This window comes from Canis lupus, chromosome 20 (assembly GCF_003254725.2).
Source record: "Canis lupus dingo isolate Sandy chromosome 20, ASM325472v2, whole genome shotgun sequence".
Classification (NCBI taxonomy): domain Eukaryota; kingdom Metazoa; phylum Chordata; class Mammalia; order Carnivora; family Canidae; genus Canis; species Canis lupus.
This window is the reverse complement of record NC_064262.1, coordinates 31,609,739-31,623,156: the sequence shown is the minus strand read 5'-3', so window position 1 is coordinate 31,623,156 and position 13,418 is coordinate 31,609,739. Positions and strand designations below refer to the sequence as shown.

General features: G+C 41.1%; 1 long non-coding RNA gene across 2 annotated transcripts in view; it reads left to right on the top strand.

Moving 5' to 3' along the window:
* Positions 1-13,418, top strand: part of LOC112665988 (uncharacterized) — a 37,449-nt gene that overhangs the window by 12,030 nt on the left and 12,001 nt on the right. For both annotated transcript variants that reach the window (XR_003140643.3, XR_007404148.1), the window contains 3 exons: positions 7,052-7,103; positions 9,063-9,205; positions 11,318-11,471. This is a non-coding gene — a long non-coding RNA (uncharacterized LOC112665988). The remainder of the gene's footprint in view (positions 1-7,051; positions 7,104-9,062; positions 9,206-11,317; positions 11,472-13,418) is intronic.

Below are 13,418 nucleotides of genomic sequence, written 5' to 3'. Positions count from 1 at the left end.
ATTCTGTTATGTGTGTACTAGTATCTCATTATGGTTTAAATTTGCATTTATCTAATGGCTAATGCTACTTAACATCTTTTCATATATATATATTTTTTGGTATATCCTTTTTGGTGAAGTATCTATTTAAGTCTCTTTTTTTTTTTTTCTTAAATGGGTTATTTTCTTATCATTGAGTTATGTGAGTTCTTTTTATATTGTGCTTTTGTTGTCATGCCTACATACTCTTTGAGTAAATCTAGCTCAGAAATATTTTCTCCTCTGCTTTTAAAAAATGCTTTATGCTTTACATTTAGGTCTAAGATCCATTTTACTTAAATTTTGCATAATGTGTGAGGTTTAGATTGGGATCTATCTACTTATCCATCCATCCATCTGGCATATTGACATCCACTTGTTTCAACACTGTTTGTTGAAAAGATTACCCCCTTTCCATTGAATTGCCTGTGCAGCTTTGTCAAAAATCAACTGGCCATATTTATATTGTTCTATTTTAGGAAACTCTTTGAGATTTTTCTGGTTCTTCATTTGATCAGTAATATTGTATTGTATCCTGGACATTTTGAATCTAGTGTTATGAGACTCTTGGTCTTGTTTAAATCCTATCAAGAATGTTAAGAAGTTTTGTTTTAGTAGGCATTCCAACTGATTAGGTTAATATCACTCATTCCAACCGGCTTCTGGAGATTGTGGTTTCAATGCCAAGTCCATTTTCAAAAACTTTATATTGCTATTCAGATCACTGATCTGCCCAGCAACAGCAGCCCAGCTGGGACCTAGGTGGTTGACTAAGGGTATGTTCCTTAGGGTCAGATCTATGTATGAGATACTTGGGGTAAGTCCAGAATTCATAAATAACTTCTTGAGTTCATTTTCACAACCTCCTTTTCTCTATGGTCTCTTAATACTTTCAGTTCTCACATGGTTCTTCTTTTCCATCTTCCACTCAGAACACCAAGGCTTCAGTTATCCCGCTCTGTTGCATATTTCCTGTGAATTCACCCTTGTCCAGGGCCAGTTAATAGAGAAGGGAAAAATTACAGATGGTCAGACAGACCCATATATATACACACAAGTAACCAGGGTTTGCCCCATATGGTCGTGGAGACCACAGCTTTTTTGATTAGAAAAGAAACATCCCTTTCCTTAGAGTTTTAGGTGTCTGGATATCACAAGAGACTGTATGCAAAAGGATGGGAGAAAAGAGAGAGGAAGGGGAAAAAAAGAAGAAGAATAAAACTGGAGATTCCACCCCCCTTTCTATCCTTTAGGGATCTCCTTTCCTAGTCCCCATGCCTGAGCTAGAGAGCTTCTCCTGGTCTCTGTGCCTTATACCCATTTCTGATATTGGGTTTAGGCAAAGGATACTGGGGAAATATGGTAAACCCATTCCCATTCTCTAAGAATGGGTGAGAGAAAAAAATCCTCCAGTTTCAAGGAGATGGGAAACAGACTCCTATCTAATGTCATGGCTCTGGGATCTAAATATTATTATGGTTCTTTGGAAAAAATAATTTGCTGCAACCAATTAATTGATCAAGAGTTTCAAAATGGTTATATTTAAATATTTTTATAATATGTATTTTCTGGAATAGTTCTATTAAACCAAATTTCCTCTTATCTGTGGTTTATCAGTGGTACAGATCACATGGGGAAGGCAAGATAAGTATTTAAGTCTTTCCCTTTATTTATCAGTTTTCAAAATAATGAATTAACTCACCAGTATCCTCCAATGATGACCTATTAGAGTTTTTCTTCCTTTTAAAAAAGGAATTGTAGTTCCACTACAATTATGAACCTCATTGATGCTCAAATTCAATATAGAACTTTTTATTATCATTTGACCACCTTGGATAAACTATGACTAATAGGCCAAGTCACTGGCCCAGATCACAACAGAAATAGTTTATAAGACTCTCTTATAGATGACTAATCTTTTCCTTATGGACATATTACAATGAATGGCCAGCAAGTGTTCAGGAATGAAGGACAATGTTATCCACCCATTTATTTTATAATTATTAACTCACTGAATAATTATTCAATTGAAACATTCATTAAACTAACAAACATTTATTGAATACCTACTGTATGCCAGCTACTATGTTAGGCACAGGGATCTCAGTAAGCCAGTAGAGAGATCATATTTAGTCAGAGAAATAAGGACATTAATTAAAGAATTGCACAAATACAATGTTAAATTGTGACAGGAATTAAAAAAGATTAAGGAAGGGTATAGAAGAGATCAGGAGCGGTGGTCCCTTCTGGAAGGCCAGGGAAGGCTTCCCTCAGAGATGACTTACCTGACATCTGAAGGAAGGGAAGAGGCTGACCAAGTGAAAAAGGGATGGGATGATAGTAAGTGCAATTTGGAGTATTTATGTATTATTATCTCCCCCTGCCGTCTCTGTTTTTTATTATAATCTGGTCCCGTGCCATCTCTAATCCTCCTAAATTTAGATTGAAAAAAATCTTCTGAAGGCTTCTATTGCTATTTAAAAAAAATTCTTTTTCTTTAACTTCCATTTCCCTTCCCCCCAAAATAACACTAACCTCTTCTGATCACCAGGTCAAAAATACAAAATAGGCTGTTTGAACGAATAAACAGATGTTCTATTCACCCCCAATGAAAGAAAAACCCATTCAGACAGTCTAATAAAGATTCCTGTCCTTTCCATGATTTTTCTTTGGGACGCTGTTGGATTTTTTTTTTTTTTTAAGAAGAGTTCAGGAGCACTTAATTATCTGCAGAACAAGTTGGATCATGTCTCCAAGTTCAGTTTGGATTCTAGCTGAGCCCGCTAAGCAATAGGCCCCCTGGGGCTTGCTTCTGCGGCTTGCATTTGCATTGGTTACTCCTGGTAACCAGGCCTTGAGGTAAAGGAAAATAAAGCTTGGATGGTAGCTAAATAAAGAAATACCCAGATACCTGGCTGTTTACCCTGGGGACCATCCCCTTAGAGGTAGATCTGGCCTTTTCAGAAGGGGAAGAGGCTTGACAGAGAGAGGGCAGGAGAGAGAAAGAGAATGCACAAGCACGGTGGCCTTCTGCTTTAAATTAGGAGGTTTGGTTCTGACAAGTGCTCCAGGCACCCCTCTGTTGCTTACAACAATGAGATATATTCTGAGAGTGCTGTGAAGCCAGCACTGCAGTTTTTTCATTTTGTTCCTTCTTCCTCAGGCTCATGTTTTGGCAGCTGCAGGCAGGTGCAGCCCCCGCACCCCCACCCCAACCTTGGGCAGATAAGAATGTGCTCCTAGCCCAAGTGGCAAGTAGCCTTTCTGCGGATGCTCATGGCTTACAGCAGAAGAGTCATAATAGGAGTAGAGCCCTCCTTCTGGCTCAAGGACCTTCCTCCTCTGACCAGGCATTGTTGGTCCCACAGTAGCAACCTCCAGAAAATCCAACTTTCATTTGCTTCCCAAGGCAAATTACTATGTGACAGTTGATGACCTGCAAATGTCCAAAGAGTCTTGGCCAGAAAGATCTGGCCAGAGTTACAATTTTAAGGAAGAAACATTTCATTGGTGGTTCTTTTTCCAAACTCAAGCCAGCTGAAACTGGAAAGGATTTTATTGCTTTTACAACTGAATATTCCCTGGGTAGATATGGCTTCAGGCATAACATGATTCAAGTGATGTCAGGAGCCCTTGATGTCTTTCCTAAGCTATAAAAGAAAATCAGGGTGCTGTTACTAAAGGAAAAAAATGGTGTTGCGTTGCCACAAAATAATAAATGTCCACTTCAGTTAGTTTAATATATTCATAGTGTGCCTGGATGGGATTATTTTTTCTTCTCTCTCTTTCTTTCTGGTGCCTGTTACTTCTCATGGATTAAGCAATGGAGGGAGCAATGTTTGTAATGCAACTCCAAGAAAGGAAGGTGATAATGAGGTATACAAGAGAGTATACCAGGAAGTTAACCTTTGCAAGGCAAGATGACAAATTGTTTCTTTAAAATAAGTCACTCAGAGTCCAGCCACTATAGTTATGTCTTCTCTATCCATTATCCCTACTTTCTCGTTTATTTTTATTATTTATTTCTTTTTTAAATTTTAAATTCAATTAACATAATGCATTATTGGTTTCAGAGGTAGAGCTCAGTGATTCATCTGTCTCATATAATACCCAGAGCTTACTTAATGCCCATCACCCAATTAACACATCCCCCTATCCCTCTCTCCTCGAGCAACCCATTTCTTTCCTATGATGAAGAGTCTCTTACAGTTTGTCTCCCTCTCTGATTTTGTCTTGTTTTATTTTTCTCCCTCTTCCCCTATGGTTTTGTTTCTTAAATTCCACGTATGAGTGAGATCATATAATAATTGTCTTTCTCTGATTGACTTATTTCGCTTAGCATAATATCCTCTAGTTCCATCCACATCATTGCAAATGATAAAATTTCATTTTTTTTTTTTATGGCTGAGGAGTATTCCATCCATTGTTTACATATATACCACATCTTCTTTATCCATTCATCTGTCAATGGACATCTGGGCTCCTTCTATAGTTTGGCTGTTTTGGACATTGCTGATATAAACATTGGGGTGCACGTGCCCCTCTGGATTACTACATTTGTACCTTTGGGATAAATACCCAGTAGTGCAATTGCTGGGTCATAGGTAGCTCTATTTTCAACTTTTTGTGGAAACTCCATACTGTTTTCCAGAGTGGCCGCACCAGCTCCCCTACTTTCATCCTCATCATTGGAACTCCCTACTTCCAAGGAGCAGAACTGATAGGAAAAGATAATGACTGCCAACTTACAAAGAGGAGGTAGTGTCAGAGTGGAGGGGAAGAAGTAGATGAAATGAAAGAGGGAGGTTGTGAGGCGGGAAATGAATGTGAAGGAGAGGGTCTACAGCTAACATGTTAGTTGTGGGGGAGGCTCTACGAATCTCTAGTGAGGCTGAACCATCAAAAAATGCATGGAAGGCACATTACAGAGGTGGAATGCTGCTACCTAAAACTTAGCACCTTTTGGACTGAGTAGAGGTTGAAGTAAATAATTTATGAAACACTCTTAGGGATTCTGGGGTGTGTGTGTGTGTGTGTGTGTGTGTGTGTGTGTTGTGTTGGTCTGGTTTAAGAAGGAAAGCAGCAACAATTGCCTGGATCTCCCCTCATGAAAGTTGGTTGGTGAGCAGTGCCTATAGGATGGGACTATAGCTGATCAGTTTCTCTTTTATTTGTAAATGATTTTCTTTGTAAATGATCAGAGTTTCATACACAATCACTTAGTGTCTATCTTGTGAAGGATTAATATCTCTATATAAAGGTAATGTACCTGAGTGGTTACACTCATAGTCTTGGGGTCAGACAGGGCTTGGCTTGAATCCCTTCTCCACAACACATTACTCTTGTGCTACTGGTGTGACCTCCAGCATGTTATTTCTCCTCACACATAGTAAGCTCTCAATAATTGGGCAGACAGTAATGATACAGGTTCCTGCTATCTTTACTGAGTTTACTTGTGTGGGATTTGGGAACTTTCTGCATCTGCAGAAAGGCTACTTGCCACTTGGGCTAGGAGCACATTCTTATCTGCCCAAGGTTGGGGTGGTGGTGGTGGGGGGCTGCACCTGCATGCAGCTGCCAAAACATGTGCCTGAGGAAGACGGAACAAAATGAAAAGTCTGAGGATCAGATTGGAAAAACAAACAGCTAACTGAAATGGAAGCTTAATATTTGGATTGAGCACCCCAGCTTTGTTATTGCCTGAGTAGGACCACAAGAGCCACTTCACTGGGCTGTGCTTTGCTCTCTGTATCTGCAAAGTGTGTCTGTGTTGGGAGAGCAAAAAAGTGATGCTCCCCCATCATTTGAATTAGAACCTGGGTGGGCTGTAGCTTTGTAAATTCTTGCTGGGAATTATGGGAGGGATAGGGGGTCAGAGCACAGGGTCTAGAGGGGGGGAATGGGGAGAGGAGTGTTTCCAATCACCAGGTATTGAGTACTATGGCCTCTCCTTCTTTGGTGATTCAGGGTAAGAGGTGAGGCAGCACCTATTGTACTATGAGGGACATCTGAGTCTCTATGTGTGGGACATCTCTCCTAGCCTCTGTATTTTCCTTCAGGAACTGAGGCCTGCCAGACCTGTGAGCTTCTCTCTAAGCCCAACTCAGAACTCTGTGCAAGCAGATATATTCAAATTCATCTGTTCTGATTCAGAGCAGTGAAAAATCACTTTATGTGCTGGAGCTAAGAGGGAAGAAACACTTCATATATTGTTTCCTTTCGATCTATGGAGTCATGGGACAGCTTTTATAACTCTAGATATCATGACAAACCATCCATAAAGATGGACAGAATCCTTATGCAGCAATTACCGTAGCTTAAAGCAACATTATTTAGTATCCATTCATGGAAGTGTGGTAGCATTTCAGGACTTTGTCTAATTCCCTCATCACATTAGCAAATGAGCACTCTGCAGGCCTGGCTCATGGAGGCCTGAAACGTCCTCTGTCTCCCTTAGCCTGAGGCTCAGACATGTGTGGCTTGTTTGGGCTTTGTCCACAGTTACTTTGTACACTTACAAAGAACGATGGAGTCTGTTTAACTACATTAAAGCTCCTTCATGTGCTTGTTGGCCATGTGCATGTCTTCTTTGGCGAGATTTCTGTTCACGTCTTTTGCCCATTTCATGATTGGATTGTTTGTTTCTTTGCTGTTGAGTTTCAGAAGTTCTTTATAGATCTTGGATACTAGCTCTTTATCTGATATATCATTTGCAAATATCTTCTCCCATTCTGTAGGCTGTCTTTTAGCTTTGTTGACTGTTATACTATATGTTGGCAAATCGAACTCCAATAAAAAAAAATATACAAAAATAAATAAATACATAAATAAAGCTCCTTCAGCTTAAAGCCAGATTCTAACAAAAATGTTCTGATTTAATTCAATTCCATTCCTTTCTAATTAATTCATTTAAAATTAAGAACACTTGCTGAGCAACTAATTGATGCCATGTATAAAAATCAGCAGGACCAAGGCTCTTCTGCAAAGCCAGGTGTGTATCAGCATTTGCTATTTATACCTCTGTCAACTGTAGGGTGAAGACAGTACTGGAATGCACTCACAGTTCACCTCTTTGACCAGATTTGGTAAGATCTTTTCTATTTTCCATTTTTTTTTTCATTCTCATCTCCTTCCTTAATCTACTAACTCACACACTCATTTATTTAGCAAATACTAAGGACCTAATTGTATGCCCAACAGAGAGGTAGCATGTGGAGGAAAACTAATTGTTCTCATTCATTTGCATAACTTATTTTATAATATCAGGAAGGCCAACTAGCTGCCAGATGGTGGGATTATGACAAAGGCAAGTTGACAACTTCCCTAAGCTCTAGTTACTCATCTTCAAGTGAAAAAACAGTTATATGTATTTCACATAGTTGTGAGGACTAAAGAAGCTAAAAGGGTATTTTCTAGCACACAGTAGGAGCTTAAGAGTTGCTTTGTCATCATCATCATCATCATTGCCTATTTTAGAATAGAAATTTCTAGAGGTCAGTGATATTTCCATTTTATGGGTCATGAACAGGTTCTAACACATGTTAACAAGCAATATGTATCAATAATTAATAAATACTAATGAATAAAATACTAAAATAAAATACTAAAAAGATACTAAAAGTTAAGTGTTTTAAAATTGTCCCCTTCCTATAAGGAAGACAGTGTGTGGAAAAAAAAATATATTATATGACACCACATAACCATATGTGGTTAGCTTCATCAAATATCATTCTTGGGGTGTCTTGGTGGCTCAGTCAGTTAAGGGTCCAACTTTTGATTTTAGCTCAGGTCATGATCTCAGGACCATGAGATGGAGTCCTATGGCAGACTCTGTGAGGGGTATGGAGCCTGCTTAAGATTCTTTCTCTCTCTCCACTTCTCCTTGTCCTGCTCACACACTCTCTCTATCTCTTTCTCACTCTCTAAGGGGGGAAAATATCATTCTTTGCAGCACAAGGTGGGCCTGATAAATGGGGGAAGGAAGGAAAGAAGGGAAGGAGGGAGGGAGGATGAGGGGGGAAGGAGAAAGGAAAGAAGAAGGAAGGAAGGAAGGAAGGAAGGAAGGAAGGAAGGAAGGAAGGAAGGAAGGAAGGAAGGAAGGAAGGAAGGAGGAAGGAAGGAAGGAAGGTCCACATGATAAGGAACCGTGATCTAGCTAGCCTGGAGAGAGCCCAGGGAGGGTTCTACACACCTGATTTGAGAAAGAATGTGGGAGAAACCCTGACCTTGGAGAGGGAAAGGACAAAGACTTAGGGATAGTTCCCTTGTGTTAAAAGTGGTGGGGAGAGAGAATGAGAGAGGGGGAGAGAATGAGAGAGAGGGAGGGGGAGAGAGAGAACAAGAGAAAGAGAAAGAGGGAGAGAGAGAAAAGGAGGGAGGAAAGCCCTCTAGGGCAGTGCTGGCTTCTTGGGCCTACCCCTGGGAGTCACAGGGGCTCTGGCTCAGAAAGTCTCCACACTATGTTCAATGCTCTGCTGTCACCCTCTAGAAATTCTTGATAGTTTTTAAACAAGGGTTCCCACATTTTCATTTTGCACTGGGCACTACAAATTATATAACTGGTCCTACCTTACGGAAAGATTTGTGGAGGTTTTCTTGTGTGGAATGAATATAATCTGTTTTCAGTGTTTTCTTGAGATTTAAACATCTTTCAATTATTTTGGGGTGGGGGGCAGTGTTCAGTTGTGGATCTTTTGACCAAAACTCTAGACTGGGGTGGGCCTCAAGGCGATTCAGCTTTGTCCAGACCCCATAGTAGAAGAGCAGCTATTTCCTCTATCCTGTGTGTAAGAGTCCTTTGGCATGCCACCACCCCCACCCCACCCGCCACCCCCCACCACGCGGCCCAATTCCTCTGCAAAATCCTTGGGAAGTTTGCAGGCAACCTCCACAATTTGCTTACTGCATCAACTTTGGAGGAAACCCTTCATTCCCTTATTCTGGTGAAATGTTCTATGCTGAGAGAAAGGCTTGAGGTATTCCTTAGTGAGGGTGGTGGTGGGGGTTGAGATAATGAGAACAGTGTTCTGTGACATGTTGTGCAGGACATGGAGAATTTCTCACCAAAGAAGTTCAAACTTGGGAAGCCACATACTTCCGCTTCTGGGTGGATTTTGTGCAGAGCCACTTTCTCTTCCTGCCGCTTACATTCCGACAGAAAAGCACCGTGTAGAGAGGATGAAGTACTGTGAGTTCAGCCCATTATCAAATGGTTTCAAGGGTCATTTTGATCTTGTCAGGATCAGCAGGCTTCCTTTCAGCAGGCCTAAAAAGGCTGACAGAAACAATAAATGGACAATTTTGAGACTCTTTGTCAGAGTTATACTTTGGGGACAAACTCTGCCGTAAATACTGATTTCTAGTCCCCTCTCCATTTGCCCACCATTTTCAGAGACGATCGCCCCCCCATCCCTGACCACCACATAGTCATCAACTTCTCTTGCCAACATCGTGTCAGCGAGTGATGTGCGGTCGCTTCTCTATCTGCTCGGTAGTGCTTACACCACAAGGAACCAAACATGATGTATACCTTGGAGCACACATTCATCTCTAATTTAGTGCCTACATATCTGTAATAGCCGTATTGAACTGAAGCTGAGAAAAATCACCCTTGCCACCCTCCATTTTTAGGGAGTCTGTGATAGGTTGGAGGATTACCCTATCGATCACTCGTCAGGAATGATTACCTCTCACCCTTCTCTGCCTCGTCAATAAATGGCTCCAGATTTCAATTCCAGGAGACACATTCAAAATAGGGGTGTCTGGAGCTGTGAATAGAATTGTAAATATGGCAGTATCTAAAAGAAAGCATTCACACCCAACAGACAGATTATAGGATATGCCACACCCTGTAAAGGATTTAGACTTTTAAGAGTATTAACATTTTTCCCATAACAGATTGTTCCACTTGTGGAAATTACAATTACTGTCATTTCTTGATACTGACAATGAAAATTACATATATTTTCTTCAGACATGGTATTTTAACTAAGTAGTGAAATAAGGCAGCAAGTAGTTTTAAATGGGCTTCAAAGAGACTGTTGCCTTAACTTTTTAGGTTGGTATGTCTTTCTAAAAAGATTCTTGGTGCTTTGTTTAAATGCCCCAACTTGAGCTGAACCAGGCCTGGATGGCCTGAAATACCATCAAACCTCTAATAACGAGGTCAATTTGGCATGAAAAATTGGTAGTAAAGAGCACTTTATAAAATAGTAAAAATCTATACTCCAAGTATTATAGCAAGACCAACAGATGTCAAATTAAGGGGTGGGGGCAGAAAAATCTGTGCAAAGTGGATGCTTCTTATCTGAACAAAGGACGTTGGTAGGAGCCAATGTTTCTATGCTGTGTTTGGTAGAATGCTGGCATCACAGAATCTTAATATGAATTATGTTAAAAATAATGAAAAGAGCTCTGTGGTAAGATACATGTAAGATTCTCCAAGATAGCAAAGCCAGAAGGGTTATCTTATTTTGGGGATCCTCAATGCTTTTAATTTGCTAAACTGCCTCATGAATGTACAAAGGGTGAAGGGAGAACATGGGGTGGAACACTTGCTAAATTTGTTGGAACTTAGAAAGATTTTCTGAGGAACACTTTTCAAGGAATTCAGGTTCTGGGACTCCCTTGGGGAAAGTCCTTTCCTGGTCCTGGGGGCATGTTTTGAGGCAAGGTGGTGAGTGAGACCGAGTGTGGCCCATGTTGTTGTAGCTTCCATTGAAGAACTCAGTGGTCTAGAGCCCTATGGCCATTTGGGCTGGCACTTGGGGAAAGCATGAATTCCCCTTTCCTCCTGAGGCTCCTTTGTGAAGTTCAGAAAACAATCCGCAATGATTCAGCAGGAGGAAGCAAAGGCTAGAGCTCCAAATTATCAGGTTAATTTGCTTGTATTCTTTGAAGTTTGAGATCTTTGAAGTTTTGTTTTCCCTTGAGAAGTGAAGATGAGAAAAACAAATGCCAAATGTCATTTTATACTGTGAAAAGAAAGTACAATTAACAACCATGCAGTGTTCCCCAAATGCCTTAGCCAGAATACTGGAGTTGTAATGTTCACAAACTTTGACTCTGCTGTGTTTTTAATGAGATGATACACCCTGGGATTCAGGAATGCTAGAATCCTGCCTTGCCAATCACTTTCCCACTGCCCTGCCTTATGAGGTTCTAGAAGGGGACTAGTATATATACCCCAGGAACAGGAACGTGCTTGAAGCTATCACTTTATCTATAGCTATTTGAGTGTTGAGCTCTGGTAAGGACTTGCAATCCAAGTGGGACCTTCTGGTTCCTTTTACTTTCACAGCTCTAAATCCCAGTATCTACCGTTGTCTGCCTACCAGCAACAGAAGTTGAGTAGGGATGGGCAGCAGGATGGCCCGCAGAGAATAAGCCTGAATCAGTATACCCATCAGCTGCCAGCCTGGAGAAAAGGGAAAAGCAAGAATGGAGACTGACAGGTCAGCATGAAGCCTATAAGAAATAAGCCCTGACAACTAGCCTGGTCTCATTGGATAGATAACTAAGGTGGATTGTTTTAGTCTGTTTTGGCTGCTATAACACAATACTACATATTGGGTAGGTTTAAAGGAAAAAAAGTTATTTCTCATAGTTCTGGGTGCTGGAAGTCTGAGATCAGGATGTCAGCACAGTTGGTTCTGATAAGAGCCCTCTTTGGGGTCACAGACTGCTGACTTCTTGCTGTATTCTCATGTGGAGGAAGGAGCAAAGGGGCTCTCTTGGGCCTTGTTTTATAAGGACACTAATTTCATTCCTGAGTGCTCTCTTCTCATGACCTAATCCCCTCCCAAAAGTCTTACCTTCTAGTACCATCACACTGGGCATTAGGATTCTTTTTTAAAAAACATGATTTATTTATTTATTTTTTTAAAGATTGTATTTATTTATTCACGAGAGACACACAGAGAGAGGTGAGACATAGGCAGAGAGAAGCAGGCTCCCCAGGGGAGCCAGATGCAGGACCCAATCCCAGGACACTGGGATCATGACCCAAGCTGAAGGCAGACGCTCAACCACTGAGCCACCCAGGTGCCCTGGCATTAGGATTCAAACATGAATTTGGGTGTTGCGGGGCAGATACGGTCATTCATAACATAGCACAATTGGGCCTCTGATGGAAAGGAGAAAAAATTAGGAGTTGGCAGATTTTGCTCTGGTTATTGCCAGCTTGATTGGATGATATGTTGGGGCCTGACACCACCCTTGGCTTCCCCTTTTCATGCAAGCACCTGAAGCCCCAGCACGACCAAGCCACATCTGTACAGTAACCACTAACGCCATATTAATCACCAGGCCCTGTCTATCTGGAAGAAGGGCCCCTGGACCATGAAAGTATCCTGGCCTAGGGCCAAGAGTTGGAGATGAGGGGAGATGGGGCTGGGGTCACTGCCACATTCTTTGCTTATTGAATGATGCCACACAGATATGCCTCCTGTCCTTTAAAGGAATTGAGTGTGCAATTTGATTGAGCCCAGTAGAGGGGTCAGAGAAGATTAGAATGAGACATTTTCCTCACTCCTTTCTGCCTCTAGGTAACTGGAGCTCCATCTGGAAGAGCTGACTTTATGTTTCTGAGCCTGGTTTGATTCTGATCCTGGCCCTGGGATCAGAGGCTCTGTATGAATAGCATCCTGAAAGGTCAGCTGGCCTATATATGCACCCTCAGGCACATCGAGACTTCCCCAGAGACACAGAAGTCTTCTATTTAAAAATTTTTTTTTCCTATTAAGAAATACTTCCTTACATCTAACCTCCTGCTTTTGTACTGCTCTTTGTGGAGGCAGAAAACAGCTGGGTATATCTGTCGGTAAGCCTTCTTATGCTTAAAGATTCTTGGTCTTACTTTCTCTGGGTTGAAAAATCCAGGGTTAACCTCTCTTTTCCAAGCCTTATTTTCCTTCCTTTTCACTGTTCCAAGAAAAAAAAAAAAGTTTCCTTAAATTTGTTAACCGTTAGAATCATCCAAAGACCTTTCTAAACAGACCAAATTATACATTGCTCTCCAGACTTGCTGCATGGAAATTATAGGGGCAAGGGTGACTTAGGGTTTGGGCAGAGATTGTCATTCTCAAACGGGACAAATATATTACTGGAATCTTTTTGAAGTGCATACCCAGCTTGCATTTCTTTTTTTCTCATGGGATGGTACCTATCCTTCAGAGGGAGGACTCTGGCATCTAGGTTGGCACCAGCATCAGGGATGCAGGGACATCTGATCCAAACAGTGCCAGAGTCTTTTCTCCAGAATTTGGAAATGGAACTTAGAGACAGGAGTTCAGTTTCTGAGAGTGACCAGAAGTATGACATGACAAAAATGGAGACACCAGGTTACAGATAGAGAGCAGAGAGATGGTCTGCAGAGAGGAGGTAAAGAAGAATGCAAAGCA